At 34.0% G+C, this 14,226-nt stretch overlaps 2 protein-coding genes across 9 annotated transcripts in view; one reads left to right on the top strand and one right to left on the bottom strand.

Annotated features, from left to right (window-relative positions):
• Positions 1 to 14,226, bottom strand: part of LOC142337496 (hydrocephalus-inducing protein-like) — a 389,940-nt gene that overhangs the window by 178,516 nt on the left and 197,198 nt on the right. The window lies entirely within an intron of this gene.
• Positions 7,200 to 14,226, top strand: part of LOC142337456 (urotensin-2 receptor-like) — a 48,861-nt gene continuing 41,834 nt past the window's right edge. Inside the window, exon 1 of the mRNA XM_075386696.1 lies at positions 7,200 to 7,355. The gene's annotated coding sequence lies outside the window, so the exon portion shown is untranslated. The remainder of the gene's footprint in view (positions 7,356 to 14,226) is intronic.

Raw genomic sequence — 14,226 nt, 5'->3', positions numbered from 1 at the left:
TGCTTCAACTGGAAAAAAAGTACTTCACAATCAGCCAAGCATAAGTTGAGTCGATGGCTGCAATGTTCTTTATTTTTCTTTATTTTATTGTTCTTTATTTTATTTCAAATGATATTTCTTCTCTGTTCTTCTTGTTACTAATTGCCCGTTATATGATAAATGTTGTTAATCAAAGTTGTATAAAACCATTAAGTAACCGGTGAACTTTGTTTGGTCCGGTATGTCGCACCAATATATTGCATCATTTTAGAAAAACATACTTCTAATTCAAAACGTTGCCAGATTTCTATCTATTTGAAATGAAATTATACAAAAGCTTCCTGTAGAAATCCCATTAATTGGCGCAAAGTATTACAAGAAAAAAAATTCATTTCAGTTTCTTGTTTTTAAAGGGAAAAAGTTGATTTCTTTATGTTTTTCATAATTGCTGTTGACTGAAATGGGCAGTCAGCTGGAAACTGACGGAGTGCTAGAATTCCAAAGTCACTTGAATCGTCACAATCTATCAACAGAATTTCGCCCTGCAAAAAAAAGTTTTCCTTCTTTCTCACCCCTTTGTTTTCTGCTGTTCTCTCAAATATACAATAATCGGTCAATTCTGTGAGATTTCATTTAACTCAATTTTCAAATGCGATATGGGTAAAAGGTTTGAGATTTTGCATAAAAACTCCCGAAAATTAAAAAAAATTTTTCTTTGAAACTAAAAAATTTCCATTTCGCTCCTTCTTAATGTTGTCGTTCCAGTTTTTTGTTCGTTGAATACTTATTTTTTATTTGGAAATCTTCCCTTTGTTTTGTTTTCAAACAAATGAACATAAACTGACTAATGTCGGAAGAATTGCTCTCGAACGTGATGCAGGTGGAAAATTAACCCCACCAGGAATTTAACCATTAACCTCTCACTTCATAATCATATGCACTGCCGACTGTGTTATTTGGCCCTTATTATTGCTATGCTGTAATTGACTTTATATTAGCAACAAGCTTTACTTCAAAGTGAGAGCAATAGAGAGCACTCAAAAATGAAGAACGAAAGCGTGAAAAAAGTCGTGAAAAAGCGTGAAAATGAAAAACGAAAGCGTAAAAGCGTCACTTGAGAAGTCAAAGAATGTTCTAGAAGAAAAGCGCAAAATTGTCAAGCAAAAAATTTGCATAAAAAAAGACCACCACGTTTACAATAATTGCTATGTACTTCGTTCAAGAGCAATTAATAACCGAAAGTATTTATATATCATTAAGTAGTTTCATGAAACTTTTGCCAGCAATTATTTTAATATAATTTAATAGTTTAGGATTCGGAACCCTTCCCTTTCCATTTGTTTTCCTTCAATTTTTTAAACACTTCTCCTTTTCCAACGTGCAATAAATTTAGTACTTTTCAAATGAAAATCAGAACTAGTCTCTAGGAATACAAAATGACATTTCTCTTTTTTTCTCTGCAATGTGTAGACAAAAAAGGACAAATTGACTAAAGGAAAATGCCGGCCTCGCATATATATTCCCCTTTTGAAAAAAAAAATGTTGAAACAATAAGCTATGGCAGGACTAAAAAAATGTATTGATTCTCATGGGAAACATTGAGATGGCTAGGCTGCAAAAAGGAATCAAAAGTGGGCAAAGCTGCACAATTTTGGACAGTTTTGGAGAATTTAAGAACATCTGCCCTGCTTTCTTGAATTTTTCTAGAATTTGAATTATAGATGCAGAAAACATTTTAAAATAAAATAATTTAAAATTCTACGGGATTGAGAAAAACGTGCACGCACGCACGAGATAATCGCCACGAAAACGAGAAAATTAAAATTTAAAAAATGATACAAATTTGACTTCCGATTCCAAAACATTTGACTTCACCTCACGATCGAATCAGTTTTTTTCAATGCTTTTCATTTATACCAGTTTTATTTGTCTACGCAATTAAAATTTTAAGAAAATTGATACAAATTTGACTTCCGATTCCAAAACATTTGACTTCACCTCACGATCGAATCAGTTTTTTTCAATGCTTTTCATTTATACCAGTTTTATTTGTCTACGCAATTAAAATTTTAAGAAAATTGATACAAATTTGACTTCCGATTCCAAAACATTTGACTTCAACTCACGATCGAATCAGTTTTTTTCAATGCTTTTCATTTATACCAGTTTTATTTGTCTACGCAATTAAAAGTTTAAGAAAATTGATACAAATTTGACTTCCGATTCCAAAACATTTGACTTCACCTCACGATCGAATCAGTTCTTTTTAATGCTTTTCATTGATACCAGTTTTATTTGTCTACACATAGGATGTCGATTGGTCACAGAGGTCTGAATAAAAAAGTTCCCCTCAAAGATAACATTCTACCTTCCAAATTGTGATAGAAAAAATAGGCGCTTTCAGTTCAGACATTCTTATTCTAAGCGACCAGAAGTGGAGGACAATCGATACAAACTTGCTCAACTTAAAAACTATAAAAAAAACATGGAATTTATAATATAATGACTGTTGGTTGGTAAGCTTTTATAATTTATGAGTGCTCCATAGACATGCAACATAAAATTTTATGGACTCTCTCATTGGAGATAACCTAAATCGGGTTAACTTCATAACAACCATCTTAACACCAGATCAAAGAAACGCTTTCACTTAATCTACTCAAGGTTACCCAATATGACCGGGTACGTGATATTGCCTATAATGAACTGCAGCGAACTGTTGACGCTTTCTTTGGTTCGATCTCACTGCACTGTTAAATATCAACAAGCAGCAAATTTGCATTAGAGAAATCAGTTCCAGCTGTCTATAGACCCAATTGAAGTAGAGCGCGCATTTGTTTCGACTAAACTCGCAAAAACAAACTCCCAGCTGATAAAAATATATTGACGACAGCAGAAAACGGTCCAATTTGTATCTCTAATTTGAGCTACAGTAGAAATAAAAGAGAGCGGACAAACTGTTGATATTTACACCACATGCTGTCTAGTCATCATAAAAATATATAACAACCCTAGTCAGGAATAATCGCGACCGTGTATCTTATCAATTTCTAAATTGCAATAAAAGTGACATTAAAAGAACACTTGAAATTCTCCTCTGAATTGCGTATATAATAAACGAGAGCTGAACAGCCGCGTCGAAACTTTAAGCGAACTCGTTTCAGCTTGAGGAAATATTTGATTGCGTTGACTTGCACCTCAGAAAGACTTAGTTCATTATGCCACACCTGAAATGCAACGAATGAAAATCTTTGAACCATAAAGGAACACACGTTATAGTACAACCGATCGTTTTGGAGGTGAGTATAAAAGCTGCTGTCAGGGGATTGTAGGGGGGAGGGGGTGATAAATTCCAATGGGGGCTTTAAATGACGTTAGTAGAGGTTATTATAGACCAATTTAATAATTTAAAGTGAAAAAATTCTGAGTACATTTCATCTGACTTTTAGTTGTAAACTGCCACTAAGTGAAACCAGCTGTTTAAAATTCTAAATGAGAGAACAATTTAGACTACGCAAAAATTCGAAAACGCAGAAAATACTCCATGGGTCGAAACAGTCAAGCATATATTATGCATGAAAAAGACGAATTCGAGAACAATAAATCACTATTAGACGTAATTAACCCTGAACAATAGCTGACTCCAAAAAAATTCAGAGACCCGTGAAGACGGGTTCGTCGGTGTGTGTGTGTGTGTGTGTGTGTGTGTGTGTGTGTGTGTGGGGGGGGGGGGGGAACCGGTCGGGGAGACGGAAACCAGTGAGACGCAAAAACAGTCATATTAAAAATTAGTAGCAGGAAAAAATTAACACAACTCAAATAATTGCTGCACATTTTGTTTAAAAGCAATTGACCAAATATTTCTCCTAATAACGTCAACCTCAGAGAACTAAATCAAAACTCCAATATGAAAATACCCTTTTACACCATAACTGTCGTTGGAAAAATGTTCATCAGCTAAAATTGCCATTACTAATTGACTTTGTTATAAAGGCCCCTTTAGAATTCAAGAAACAAAAGCTATACAAATTGAAAGCCCAGGACAAACGGCACTGAAAACCGAAAAACCAGATATGATATATTTGAAATTTTTACTTAATTTCTCCCTGACTGATTTGTCTCATAGCCCTGGCTGAATAGCATATTGCTATTCAGGTGTTCAGATGCCCAAATTCTAAATACTCGTCCTTTAAAACTTGAACGAAGAGGCCATGATAGCTTTGTTTTGTTTTTGTTTTTTGAAATAAGGACAAGGAACAGCTTAAAATGTCTAGTTTATATAGAAGGCCAGGAAAGCAATTATAAGCGCCAAACCACCATCAACGAATCAGCTATCGTTTTCCACATTTCCGTAAAAGCGATTTTTGTTCCGACCCTCTTGAGGGGGGAGGAACTATATACTCAAATGGGTTTTTTTTTTTTGTTCAGTGAATTTTCGCCGATCGATACATTCATCGTAGAGAGTTGAGAGTGGTATCATTAGAAAGCTCGTCCAGCGTAGAATATGGAATTAAAAAGATTTTTTTAATTTTCGTTTTCTACAGGGAGTTATCGAGGTTTAAAGTTTTGTGAAAATAGTGTGAATTCCGTTGATTTTTATTCACATTTTACGGAATTTTCGCTAATTTTTGACCAAAATTTCGCCAATTTTGCTAAAATTTGTCAACATTTTTTAAAAACTTGTTGTTGATTTTATTTTTAAATATAAAAAATCTTCTCGGCTTTTCTTATTTTGAATTTCTTCTGAGAACTTCAGAGAAGTAGAGTGAATTCCCGTTGTTTTTATTCACATTTTCCGGAATTTTTGCCTAAATTTTCGTCAATTTTGCTAAAATTTGTTAAAATTTTTAAGAATAGTGTCGTTGATTTTATTTTTGAAGACGAACAAGCATTGTTCATTGTTTTGATTTAATTTTTTTGGTCAAAAAATGTGGATAAATATTTCAAAATTTAGCCTTTTTCAACAAAAACAGCACGAAATAAGCTACTTTAGTCCGTTTTGATTAAGTTTGCCGACAGTACACCTCCAAACAACACTCATACAATCTTTGTAGACTCAGAGGGGGGCTATTTCTACTTCAGAGTACGCTGAGAGTGCTCTGTAGTTAAAACTTTGCCTTTTTTTGCTAACTTTACTCGTTGATTATCAAAAATGCAGAACTTATTTTGAGTTTTCAACTAACAAATTATCTATATCTGCAACATTCGAAAATCAAATGTTCCTAACGGACAATAAGCAATAGCAGGGTTTGTTTTGGGCCATTCTTGGACTGCTACCACCCAAAGAAATCGGGTTGTAATCAGTCGGTCTTTTTTTTAAAAAAAAAAGGACCCTTTCTTTAAAAATAAAAAACAGAACATATCGAATCAATGCTCAGGAGTGATAGGTCCAACCAGTTTGCTTACTAAAAAGCTCCAAGCTAATCCATTTAAATTTTAACTTGAAAGTTTATGGTCGTTTCTTTTAAAAATAATTGACTTTTCAATAAATAATGGCTTAATTAAGTTTTCCTCTATTTTTTTCTTAATTTGTTCAACTTCCAGCTTAGTGTCTGCAAAAAAAGAATGCTTCTTCTTTCTACTGATTTAACATTTCTTCTCGGTTGCAGTTTTAAGCCTGAAGTTATTGTTTTCTGGCTTTGATACTACAAGATTTCAGATTTTTGTTTGTTTCGATATTTGCCAGTTTTTCACGTTTCCGAATTTTGTCACATTAGCACATTATTGACAGTTCTCTTGTCACATTATTAGCGTTAAAAATAAAGCACAATTGAACATATTGAAATCCTGAATGATATACATAATCGTTTTAACGGCCTCGACGCCTCTTTCTTGAAGAAATCAATTGAATTTTTTAATTTTGTTTTTAACTGTCATTTATACTTTGTCGTTTCGGTCGTATGAAATTTCCTGCATAGTGATAACTTTCATTGGCTTTTCGTGGAAGAATAGAAGAACCGATATTCTGATATTAGTAAATAGCTGATGGCTTTCATGACTTTGAAAACAATCGTTTTCCAAAATTAAAAAAAAAAACTTTTTAACTTCGCAATTTTGTTCTTTTTATGTTTCTTTTTGTTAGCTAATCTCGTTATTTCATTACAGGTCAAATATGACATTATGGGTGTCAAGGGAATAAAAGGGATTGGTGTCCCAAAATCTTTTTTTTAATGAATTTGTTATGACCTTAGTGGCTTCGACACCGGTTTTTCACAAAAATGTAAATTAATTTGATTTTTGTCTTATTTGACGTTCTTTTTGTAGATGCGAGAAATATTCTGGGTAACTGCAGGTCTCGAGGGCTTCCTTTTTTTGAATAAACGACCCTATTCAAATAGTTCTGTTTGTAATTAATGCCTTTTATGACATTGAATGTAATTTTTATTCGAAAAAAAAATTGAAATTATTTCATACTTTAGCACTTCGCTTTTTTGTCTAATTGTTACCTAGTCTTACTAATGAATGGCCACGTACTACTTTATAGCTGTTTGATGAAGGCGCAATCGAATATATTTTGAGGGACAAAATATGGCTCGAGGGTTTTGGCAGCGTTTTCTGGCAAGTTTCAATTGAAATTTTGTTTGTTTTTTTTTGTTGTTCATTTTAGCCGCTTTAAAAAATGAATAAGGACAGGTCCTAATGCCCTTCTCTAGAAACAGTGGTAATTGTAAATTTGTGGTAATGTTAATTGATTCCTAATGGTATTTATTACTTTGAAGTTAACTGTTTCAAAAAAATAAGTTATATTTTTCACTTTAATGTTTTTGTTCTTTTTTGTATAATTGTTACCAAACCTTTTTATGGACTGGTCGCATATGATTTCTGGTGATTTATTAGTTATTTTTGTTTAGTTTTAGGTTTATCTGACGGTATGTTGACTTTGTTATTAAATTTAGTTTTTAAGAGGGAAAAAAATTTTTTGATGTAAATAATGTTTGTTGCTGTTGTTGTTGTTTGTTTTTGACGTTCATCTTGACTCGCTTTCTTAATATTGACATATTACATCAAGCTAATGCATCAATTTTTAACTCCACTGAGTTATTTGCTTTGGAGGCTATCTTATCGTTCATACAGAATTTTTTGAAAAAGACTTTTCGCAAAAAATAATTTTTGGGTTTTTCTATCTGTTCCTCATTTGCTAGACAATTATGCCAAAATTGTGGATGGGCGGGGTCGGAACTTTATGTGCCATCGCACATTACCGAGCCGCCTTGTTGTATTAATTATTGTTATCTCAAAATCAATTTTTAACTCTTTTTGTATTTCCTTCAAGTCTTTTTGCTGATTACCTAGTTTATGATTACATTTGCTCCAACTTAAGAAACAAAACAACTAAATGAGGACGCTAATGCCAAATGATAGCAAAAATAATACAGGTTAGAAAGTCTACATTTATAACCATGGTTTGTTTTTTTTCACGATTGTTCTAAGTTCCACATTTTCAATTGAACAAATTTTTCTAGTATATTAGTAAAAGCTTTATTTCATGCAATATCCTCATTTCAAAAATGCCATTCAATTGATCTACTCAAATTATTTCATCTGCGTGGTATAAAAGAATAACAGATGAAGTAGAATGATGAAAAACTTTGTATGTTTTCCGTATCAGGTCTTCAGCTTCATATTCAGACAATCCTTTGCAAAAGATCAAGAGTTTCAGAAACGCAACAAACTAACGTCGGGCGTATCGCTCTCAAACATCTGGAGTTAAATAACTAGTCAGTAAAAACTTTAAACAGTAAAATTTCTTTTGGAAATTTTTCAACCGAGTTTTTGTTCGAGCAGCACACGAAAATACCAGTTAACAGACAAATACGAGCGTTCAAATCATATTTTTACCTATGATAACGAACCGCCACAATTTTAAGATTATTATAATAATAATAGTAGAAGAAGAAGAAGATTTATTTATCCATCTCATACGTATTAACAATACACTAGCAAAATCAACAATATTTACAGATGGAAGGGACAAACAACGAGTCACTGTGAACTTCTTTTCAGTTTGCCCAGGCGATAGATCAAGAATTCAAGAAGTAAATTTTACACAGCGTCTATAGTACAGACGGAAAATTATTAATTAACAACAAATATTACTAAATTAGCAGCAACCTGGTATAATGCTAGAATCATTGAATCAAGCTCAGCAGCAATTTTAACACCTTTACATTCTTAGTATCAAAATGGTAAGTAACGAAAGGATAAACTTAATGATTAGAGTAGATTGACTTCCTTAAACTTTCAAAACCATTTGAGTCATAAATTAAAATGCGCAACATGACCCCCAGCATAACGACATCGTCAGCATTCCTAAAACGCCTAGCAAATGCATCGTCAGCATTCTTAAATCCTTTACATGCTTAGTATCCAAAGGTTAAAAGAGGAAGGGATAAACCAAAAGATTGGTGCAATTTACCTTACTTAATCTATTAAACAAAAAAAATTGAATTAAAATTTAAAACGGGCAGCACAATATCCAGATAAAAGCTCTTGAAACCACGTCACCGCAGGGGAACTAGTCTTTGGCGCCAATAAAAACAAAACATTTGGCACTTTGGGTGAATTTGGGACCAGAAGTAAAAACCACTGTGCCGGGAAGACATCTCTATGAGCTGCTTTGGGCCCCAGGCAGTGATCAACTACTTCGTGTCCCAAAAAAAAGCGATCAATACTTAAGTAATTAACTGGTCCGCTGCCTGTTGATCTCCGAGAAGAGCTCCTGCTAAGTCACACTACAAACTAAATACGAATTTAGATAGTCCATTGTTACAGACGAGGTACGAATTTTTGAGGTGATGACAGAAGTCTGTTACTTTCTGGACAGAATTTAGATCAAGATCAGATGAAATTATGCCTATTGTTTTTAACTTATTGTACAGTTTAGGGGCCCGTAATTTTATTGAGAAACACTCAAGTTTGTTTCGACACTTTGGTTGAGCTATTAGATTTGATTTTAACAATCTCGTTGTGATTTTTGAATAGTTATAGGAAAACATGTCATTACAAAAAGATTCACTGTGGAGTCCATTCAGAGCTCTTAAAACAAACTTTAGTAACTCATAAAGGTGCAATTCGTAAACTGAAAGAATTGAGTGATTGACTAAAATATCTTCACATGTATCGCTTTTCCTTCAGAAGTAGATGAACTTCAAGATCTTTTTTTGCAAAGTGAAGATAGGTAGCAGTGATGTATAACTGCAACATGCATAAACAAGGACACCGTATTGAATAATGGGATTGATGCACGTTTTGTAGTAATCAATTAATTGAGCCCTAGGAACAAAATGTCTCAGTTTCGACACAAGACCGGACTGTTTGCTTAATTTTTCTCTTACGGATTGTATATGACTAAGGAAGGATAATTTCGAGTCAATAGTAACACCTAGATATTTACATACTGGTTTATTTTTGAGCAGAGTTTAGAGAGAATCTTTGCTCCGAATCGCTTGTCTTTTTATTAGTTCGTATATTCATTTGAATTGTTTTCGATACATTCACTACTAATTTATTGGAATTTAGCCAATCGTTAACTTTATTAATATCTTCCTCGATATCCACGCAGTGTAGTCCAATTGCAGAAAGGTTTGTATCATCTGCAAAGAGTATAGCTTCTAAGTGTCTGCAAACTAGAGGCATGTCGTTTACATATATAATAAACAGTAGAGGACCTAATATTGAGCCTTGTGGAGCACCGCAAACAATCTCTTCCCATCCAGATGACACATTATTTAACCTTACTCGCTGTATTCGGCCTTTTAAGTAAGATTTGAACCAATTAAGAGAGTTACCTCTGATTCCATAGTTTTCCAATTAACGGATGAGTAGGTTATGATCAATCCTGTCAAAAGCCTTACTAAGATCAAGAAAAAAAGTTCTTACTTCGTTTGTGGTTCTGTTGAATCTTACCATCTCAGTGAACTCAACTAGAGCATCAACCGTGCTGTGTTTAGTCCGAAATCCGAATTGCTTACAGTATAGTAACAAAAATTTTTCTAGGTAGGAATAAACGCGCTTGTAAACAACTTTTTCATAGATTTTGCTCCACACATTTAGTAATGAAATTGGTCGGTAGTTATTTTCGTCAAGTTTAGACCCGCTTTTATGCATTGAAACCACGTCACAGCAGGGGAACTAGTCTTTGGCGCCAATAAAAACAAAACATTTGGCGCTTTGGGTGAATTTGGGACCAGAAGTAAAAACCACTGTGCCGGGAAGACATCTCTATGAGCTGCTTTGGGCCCCAGGCAGTGATCAACTACTTCGTGTCCCAAAAAAAAGCGATCAATAATTAAGTAATTAACTGGTCCGCTGCCTGTTGATCTCCGAGAAGAGCTCCTGCTAACTCACACTACAAACTAAATACGAATTTAGATAGTCCATTGTTACAGACGAGGTACGAATTTTTGAGGTGATGACAGAAGTCTGTTACTTTCTGGACAGAATTTAGATCAAGATCAGATGAAATTATGCCTATTGTTTTTAACTTATTGTACAGTTTAGAGGCCCGTAATTTTATTGAGAAACACTCAAGTTTGTTTCGACACTTTGGTTGAGCTATTAGATTTGATTTTAACAATCTCGTTGTGATTTTTGAATAGTTATAGGAAAACATGTCATTACAAAAAGATTCACTGTGGAGTCCATTCAGAGCTCTTAAAACAAACTTTAGTAACTCATAAAGGTGCAATTCGTAAACTGAAAGAATTGAGTGATTGACTAAAATATCTTCACATGTATCGCTTTTCCTTCAGAAGTAGATGAACTTCAAGATCTTTTTTTGCAAAGTGAAGATAGGTAGCAGTGATGTATAACTGCAACATGCATAAACAAGGACACCGTATTGAATAATGGGATTGATGCACGTTTTGTAGTAATCAATTAATTGAGCCCTAGGAACAAAATGTCTCAGTTTCGACACAAGACCGGACTGTTTGCTTAATTTTTCTCTTACGGATTGTATATGACTAAGGAAGGATAATTTCGAGTCAATAGTAACACCTAGATATTTACATACTGGTTTATTTTTGAGCAGAGTTTAGAGAGAATCTTTGCTCCGAATCGCTTGTCTTTTTATTAGTTCGTATATTCATTTGAATTGTTTTCGATACATTCACTACTAATTTATTGGAATTTAGCCAATCGTTAACTTTATTAATATCTTCCTCGATATCCACGCAGTGTAGTCCAATTGCAGAAAGGTTTGTATCATCTGCAAAGAGTATAGCTTCTAAGTGTCTGCAAACTAGAGGCATGTCGTTTACATATATAATAAACAGTAGAGGACCTAATATTGAGCCTTGTGGAGCACCGCAAACAATCTCTTCCCATCCAGATGACACATTATTTAACCTTACTCGCTGTATTCGGCCTTTTAAGTAAGATTTGAACCAATTAAGAGAGTTACCTCTGATTCCATAGTTTTCCAATTAACGGATGAGTAGGTTATGATCAATCCTGTCAAAAGCCTTACTAAGATCAAGAAAAAAAGTTCTTACTTCGTTTGTGGTTCTGTTGAATCTTACCATCTCAGTGAACTCAACTAGAGCATCAACCGTGCTGTGTTTAGTCCGAAATCCGAATTGCTTACAGTATAGTAACAAAAATTTTTCTAGGTAGGAATAAACGCGCTTGTAAACAACTTTTTCATAGATTTTGCTCCACACATTTAGTAATGAAATTGGTCGGTAGTTATTTTCGTCAAGTTTAGACCCGCTTTTATGCATTGAAACCACGTCACAGCAGGGGAACTAGTCTTTGGCGCCAATAAAAACAAAACATTTGGCGCTTTGGGTGAATTTGGGACCAGAAGTAAAAACCACTGTGCCGGGAAGACATCTCTATGAGCTGCTTTGGGCCCCAGGCAGTGATCAACTACTTCGTGTCCCAAAAAAAAGCGATCAATACTTAAGTAATTAACTGGTCCGATGCCTGTTGATCTCCGAGAAGAGCTCCTGCTAAGTCACACTACAAACTAAATACGAATTTAGATAGTCCATTGTTACAGACGAGGTACGAATTTTTGAGGTGATGACAGAAGTCTGTTACTTTCTGGACAGAATTTAGATCAAGATCAGATGAAATTATGCCTATTGTTTTTAACTTATTGTACAGTTTAGAGGCCCGTAATTTTATTGAGAAACGCTCAAGTTTGTTTCGACAATTTGGTTGAGCTATTAGATTTGATTTTAACAATCTCGTTGTGATTTTTGAATAGTTATAGGAAAACATGTCATTACAAAAAGATTCACTGTGGAGTCCATTCAGAGCTCTTAAAACAAACTTTAGTAACTCATAAAGGTGCAATTCGTAAACTGAAAGAATTGAGTGATTGACTAAAATATCTTCACATGTATCGCTTTTCCTTCAGAAGTAGATGAACTTCAAGATCTTTTTTTGCAAAGTGAAGATAGGTAGCAGTGATGTATAACTGCAACATGCATAAACAAGGACACCGTATTGAATAATGGGATTGATGCACGTTTTGTAGTAATCAATTAATTGAGCCCTAGGAACAAAATGTCTCAGTTTCGACACAAGACCGGACTGTTTGCTTAATTTTTCTCTTACGGATTGTATATGACTAAGGAAGGATAATTTCGAGTCAATAGTAACACCTAGATATTTACATACTGGTTTATTTTTGAGCAGAGTTTAGAGAGAATCTTTGCTCCGAATCGCTTGTCTTTTTATTAGTTCGTATATTCATTTGAATTGTTTTCGATACATTCACTACTAATTTATTGGAATTTAGCCAATCGTTAACTTTTTTAATATCTTCCTCGATATCCACGCAGTGTAGTCCAATTGCAGAAAAGTTTGTATCATCTGCAAAAAGTATAGCTTCTAAGTGTCTGCAAACTAGAGGCATGTCGTTTACATATATAATAAACAGTAGAGGACCTAATATTGAGCCTTGTGGAGCACCGCAAACAATCTCTTCCCATCCAGATGACACATTATTTAACTTTACTCGCTGTATTCGGCCTTTTAAGTAAGATTTGAACCAATTAAGAGGGTTATCTCTGATTCCATAGTTTTCCAATTTACGGATGAGTAGGTTATGATCAATCCTGTCAAAAGCCTTACTAAGATCAAGAAAAAAAGTTCTTACTTCGTTTGTGGTTCTGTTGAATCTTACCATCTCAGTGAACTCAACTAGAGCATCAACCGTGCTGTGTTTAGCCCGAAATCCAAATTGCTTACAGTATAGTAACGAAAATTTTTCTAGGTAGGAATAAACGCGCTTGTAAACAACTTTTTCATAGATTTTGCTCCACACATTTAGTAATGATATTGGTCGGTAGTTATTTTCGTCAAGTTTAGACCCGCTTTTATGCATTGGTATAACTTTTCCTTTTTTCAGTTCTATCGGAAACTCACCTTTGTTCATCGACAAATTTATTAGAAAAGTCAGATACCTAGCTGTCACAGGTGCCGAGACTTTGACTAGGACATTACTTATATCGTCATCACCGCTTGAGAACTTATTTTCCAGATTATTGATTATTTCAGCAACTTCACGCTCTTTTGCTTGAAAGAGGAACATAGATTGTTGCGCTTTGGGGACCAGACATACAAATTCTCCATTGAGATGTTTACTTATCTCAGAACCAATACTGGCAAAGAATTTATTAAAGACCGCAGCATTATCCCGCAATGAAGGATTTTCAACGTTATTCCTGCATGACTCGAGTATTGGTATTTTTTTGCTTTCATTTTTTTTTACCAGTGAGCTCATTTAGCATACTGTATATTTGACGATTATCCCTTTTAAAAGATGTGAACTTATTCTTGTAGTACATGGCTTTTGTTAGTCTAAAATTCTTTTAAAATTGCAATCTCGCGTCTTTGAATTTTTCTTTTGCACTAAAATTCTACTTATCTTTCATCCAGTCTTCATGTGCTTTGTTCCTTTTCGTCCTTAAATTTTTAAGTTTATTATTGAACCAATTGGGCAGCTTTTTGTATTTATTTGTTGATTGTGTCAATGGCGCGTAAACATTTACAACCGACAAGAAAGCCTTATTGAAGATATCAAAAGCTATAGACGCATCAGGGGCTAAAACTATATCCGTTTCTACCTTAGATAATTCCGTTTTCAAGTCAATCTGAAAAATCTCCATCAGATTTTTATTTTTCAGAAATCTCGTATCTCTAAAACTGACAAGGTCTGCAGTTTTTTCACCATAAATTTTCCATTTTAAAATAATCGGTTAGTGGTCAGAAAAACTTCGTAGCTCCAGTACA

The sequence above is a fragment of the Convolutriloba macropyga genome, chromosome 1 (assembly GCF_964194025.1).
Source record: "Convolutriloba macropyga chromosome 1, txConMacr16.3, whole genome shotgun sequence".
NCBI lineage: Eukaryota > Metazoa > Xenacoelomorpha > Acoela > Convolutidae > Convolutriloba > Convolutriloba macropyga.
Note: the sequence above shows the minus strand (reverse complement) of the source record. Positions and strands in the feature narration are given on the sequence as shown.